Raw genomic sequence first — 5,457 nt, 5'->3', positions numbered from 1 at the left:
ACCCGCAACCAAATTGATTTCCATTTTTGGAAAAATCAGGTTCCAAAGATGACCATTATCTTAGTAGAAGAACAGAGTGGTGAGGGGACCGAGTCCGCCAATGGTAAATGGGGAAATACTGCCCCATTCCAAGGTTGGCGGGGCGGTAATTCCCCATTTACCATTGGCCCTTCCCCATTCCCATTTTTGCCCCATAGGGCTCAATGGGACTGTGGGACTGGGGAAGGCGGTAATTACGGTACCGCAAATTGCGGTACCGTAATTACCTCAAAAGTCCCTTTGCGGGTCCCTACCTTAACGGCTGGTCCAGACCAGCCGTTAAGGTCGGGAGCCGCAAAGGGACCTCATAATCAGGCGTTAAGGGTTTAACAGCGCCAACACCTTTTATGGCGCTGTTAAACCCTTAACGCCAGGGTCGTAATGACCCCCTAGAAGTTCAGAATACAGGAGCAGCATGGTTCCAAGGGATAAGGTCAACAAAATTCATTGAAAAAATCCAAAAGTAACAAATCCAAGAAAAAGCAGAATAATACCCCCAAAAGGTAAATGAGGGCTCCAGCGATCCGATAATAGATAAGCAGGCAAGGACAATCAAACAAGAAGGTCCAGGGACGATAGCAAGGTAAGTAATACAGAGTCCAATTACCAGACAGAGTCAAAGAGACATAGTGCCCAGGGACAGGCCATGATTATGGAAGGAATCCAAATAAAAGCACTAGAAGCTACTCACATTACCAGATTGAGAAGGTCCACTTTCTGTGGTGCTGTTAGGGAGAATTCTCTGTATAGGCTAATTTTCCAAACCTAGTGAGTCCCCCAGCAGCTTTGCTGGATTTTTGGGGTTTATTTTCTTCTCCTGCTAAGAGTGAGACTCTTTTTCTCCCACTCTTAGGCATGATTTGAGAATGTCCTTTGACTTTGTAATGTGTTTTATGGGCTATGGGGTCTTTTACTCCATAGGGCTTCATGTGTTTTTGGGATGTGTGTTACACAGCACCCTCAGTGCAGTAACACAGGGGTGTCATAGTGACCCCCAAACATAGACTCCATACCCTGGGACTGACTACTGTCTCCCAGGGCATGTAAAGTCACCACTGACTTTACTAGTCTTAAATTGTGAACAGAACCAATACAAACCATCATATTGTGGAAGTACTGGTAGGGGTAATTAGATTGCCCCACGGTCTGTTTTTCGAGGGGGCACTGTGCAGTCCCCCCTCGTTGAGTTTCTGGCTGGTGGCAGTGGTTACCACGCAAAATATTCCACCGGAATATTTCCTATAGGATTTTCCCATTTATTTTAAACGCACCACTTTTTTGGTGCAATGTTAAAGATACCGCCGGGTTATTTATTTAATATTTATTCCCCGGTTGGGTCTTTTTACCAGGACTCGGTTTTAAAATGGCGTTTGTGTTCACCTCTGTAACTCCAATCCAAGTCGAGCCCTTTGTTCCACTTTTGGCGGGCTTCTGCACAGAAGCCTCCAAAAGTGGTGCCACTCTGTCTGGGTCTACAGGATGTGTGGGAGTGGGGAATAAGCAGCCTTGACTGAGTTGCCTCGGCAACTCAAGTGACACTCTTGTGTGATTGGCCCAGTGGTGAGCCGCCCGGCTCACCACTTAGCATGTTTGAGTGACAGCTAGGACTGGTGAATGGGGGTTTTCTGCATAAAAGCAGGTTTTTGGGGACTGGAACTTCAGAAGTCACCACAGGACCTAAAGAATCCGAAGAGGGAGAAGCTGAGCCAACCTGCAACGACGACACCACCGGTGGAGCCCTGCTGAACCGCCTCACCACTTCCTGACGACAGAGAAGATCTTCATCCTGGAGAGTCTTCTTCCTTTGAACTGGTGGGGTTAACCCGTTTGCCCTCTTTTCGCCTTCCTGGATCATCTTGTGGTCGAATCGCCCGTGCCAAGCACCCCGGCAGCCGGATAGCCACGCTTCACCACTACCGCAAATAAAAGGGTAGTACCTTTTAACCGGGAAACACTGCGGCTGGTTTCTTCCCTGGCAGTGCAACGACCTCCTGCTTTCCTCCACGTCGAGATCTTCCCTTCCCCTGCACGAAGCACCGACTTGCCTCCGCTGCCAGGAACATCTGCCCCCGCTGGAGCTTTCTCACCATTTCAGGTACTGTGTCCCGCCTGGTCTCCCTTGCAACAGACTATTCAAGGTGTCCCGTAAATCCTTGACTCTCTATCCTGGGGTGACCTGGGACCTGTTAACTAACTTTTCTGAACTGATCCAACTCCTTTTTGAACTATCTGCAAAGACTTTTAAAGTGTACTTCAACTGTGTGATCTTGGGCACATTCCGCCTTGCTCTCTCCAAGAGTGGGCCTGGCCTATTAACTTTCTTGCTCTACAGTAGATTCTGCCTTTCCTGACTTGCTGTGGTTCTTTTAAAAGTGTTGGTATTGTGTGCTTTCCTAATTCTGCCTTTTCCTTCCCTTTTTAAATAATTATTGGAGTGCCATCTTGGTTAAGCGCTCACCTCTGTATTGATAATAAGTGGTGTTCTTTTGTCGAATAATTAATCAGGGAGGTGTATATATTTCTAGTGACTGTGTGTGAACTTGCTTGACATATTAGTGCCAGTGTGTTTTTTAAGTGTGTTTTTAAATAAATAATTATATACTTTTATACCAAAACTCTGGTCAGTGTTTGCTTGTGCTACTGTATTTTTGTACCTAATGTGTATACTGTATATACTGCCTAACTCTTCTTGAGAGAGTTATGACTGCTCAGCCACAGCTGCAAGGTAAATCTGGGTGGTGCAGACTGCTACCAATTGGGTTTACTGCCAACACCTGTAGTCTTAAACTTTTTGCAGTGGTCCCTAAGGGAACTGCACAGGTTTCTGCCTAACTCTGGTGTACAGCGGTGGGATTTGTGTTGAGTACAGCGGTGGAATTTGTGTTGAGTATACATTTTAGTGTGCTTATAGATACCTTAGTGCAACTAACCACAAAGCTTAGCACTAAAAAGTTTATTTTCTAACCTGTCAACTATGGAAAATTATAGTCAAGAGTCCCTTGCTACAAAAACTGCTGATTGTTTAAGAGTTCTCTGTAAGCATAAGAATCTCCTGACAAAAGGCAAGAAAATGGAGCTAATAGAAAGATTGTTAGCAAACCAAAGTCTGGGTGATGGTTCAGAGGAACCCACTCTCCCAGAGAATGTAGATAACAGTAATGATATTGATATTGATCAAAGTATTGATAGCCCTGAGGAAGAGTCAGAAGAGGAGGGTGAGGCTGCTGTGACTGTCCTCCCTGGGCCTCTGTCTGCTCTACCAGCTGTACCTACTGGACCTTTACCAGGTCCCACACTTAGTCCTCAATATCTGGAACTAGAAAAAATGAAGCTTGAATTAGAATTCAGGAAACTAACTGCCCAATCTGAAATAAGGCTCAAAGAAATGGAGCTCAAGCATGAGCTAGAGATGAAGAAATTGTCTGTTGAAAATGCTTCTCTCTCCGAAACCTCTAGGAGTTCCAGTCCCAAAAGACCTCGGATGCCTAAAGAGATTTTGGGTATGTATGAGCCTAAGTTGGATGTGTTGGATTGGTTGGCTATGTTTGAGTATAGTCATGGGCTCCAGGACATCTCAGGGAATGAGTTACTTCCCTGGTTGTTCTCTAGGCTCCCCCCTGTTGCATCTGATGTGGTAATGGAGTTGGGGGAGGTGGATAAAAAGGATTATTAATGTGTGAAGCTAGCTTTGATAGCTAGATTTGGGAAGACCCCTTCCCAGTACCTTAAGAGGTTTAGGACCCTCAAAAAGCATGATGGTACCCCTTGGGCTACCTGGGTGAGTGAACGTTTGAAGAACTTAGAGGGATGGATTAAGGGTGACAAGGTGAACACTTATGAGGGAATGAAGAATCTTGTGATGTTGGAGTCAATTTATGATGCCTGCTCTCCTGAGCTCAGACAGCACTTGGCTGATTCAAAGGAATTAGATTCCAGAAAACTAGCTTAGGCTGCTGACTTGTGGGTTGCCAACATGGCTACTCACAAGGACTCTGGGGTAACTCAGAAAAAGGATGAGGGGAAACAGCCAAAAAAGGACTCCAAAGAGAATTCTAATAATTCCAATCCCAAAGAGGGCCCCAAACAAAACAATAAGGGTAAGCCACAAGGGAAACCAAATCAGGCTAGTGTACCTTCTGGTGCCAAACCAGAAGGAGGTCAGAGCAAGCCACCATTCCAGAAAGCATTTGGTAAATGCTATGTTTGTAGCTCGCCTGACCATGTGAAAGGGGATCCCAGATGTAAGGGTAAACCTTCTGGGGTCCACACTGTCTCCTTAGCCTTCGCTCCAGAGAAGGAAGTACAGATGGCCAGTGGAAACTTTCTACTACTGGCTGATGATCTCATTGGAGTCTCAGCCAGTGTTTCTTTAGTGTCTCTGGGGTTGTGGGAACAAGAGAATTTAGATGTATATAATTCTATCCCAGATAATACTAAAGAGTATTATAAGGACAGTGTCCAGGTGAATGGTCAGGAGACTCCTGCCATTCGGGACACTGTGGCCAGCATAACTGTGGTGGATAAATCATTTGTTCAGGCAGAGGATGTTGCTAAGGCACCCAAACGCCTCACCAAGTTAGCTGGAGGGCCTGTGCAGATGCTTCCCCAATTACCAGTTCTCATCCAGTGTAATGACATGACTGTGAAGATACCTGTCAGCATACAAAGTGAGGTAGCAAGAAGGGTTCTGTTGGGAAATGACCTGAAGAATCTTGGAGTAGTGTCATATACCCCCAGACCTCCTAGTAAAAGGTTACAGGAGCTCACCAGACCTGCAAGGGAGAGAACCATGAGAGGTACTCCCAAGGAGATGATGAAGAAGGATTCACTCCTACTCCACTGGAGTTACAACTTGCTATCTCTGAACAACAAGAAGCAAAGGGGAAACCCAAGACTTCTAGGAAACAGCCAGCAGCAAGCACTCCAGTGCTTCCAACAAGGACTTCCCCTAGGTTGTTACACCTGTAACTCCACCTCCAGCTGAGACTGAGAGGGAGGTACAACCCTGAGCTAGACTCTGAAGAGGAGCTAGTGGAAGGCCAAGAACTCATTGGAGATCTGGATCCTGTTGACCATCCTGAGCTGCAGTTTTTACTGGCAGAAGGTGGACCCAATAGGGCAGACTTCAGTAAGGGACAGAGAGAATGTCCAACTCTGGAAGGTCTTCGCCAACAGGCATCTTCTCAGGCTGATGAGTAAGAGCCTGGGAAGTATAGGTTGCACTGGGAGGATGGCCTCTTCTACAGTGAACCGACTGAGTCTGCACCTGGAGACTAGAAGCGGCTTGTAGTGCCCCAAGAAAACAGACAACAGTTCTTGCAACTAGCCCATGAGATTCCTTTGGCTGGCCACTTGAGTTTCAAGAAGACCAAAGAAAGGCTCTCCCTCTACTTTTATTGGCCAAAAATGGGGGCTGAG

This window comes from Ambystoma mexicanum, chromosome 6q (genome assembly GCF_040938575.1).
Source record: "Ambystoma mexicanum isolate Mex_15411 chromosome 6q, UKY_AmexF1_1, whole genome shotgun sequence".
Lineage (NCBI taxonomy): Eukaryota > Metazoa > Chordata > Amphibia > Caudata > Ambystomatidae > Ambystoma > Ambystoma mexicanum.
Note: the sequence above shows the minus strand (reverse complement) of the source record.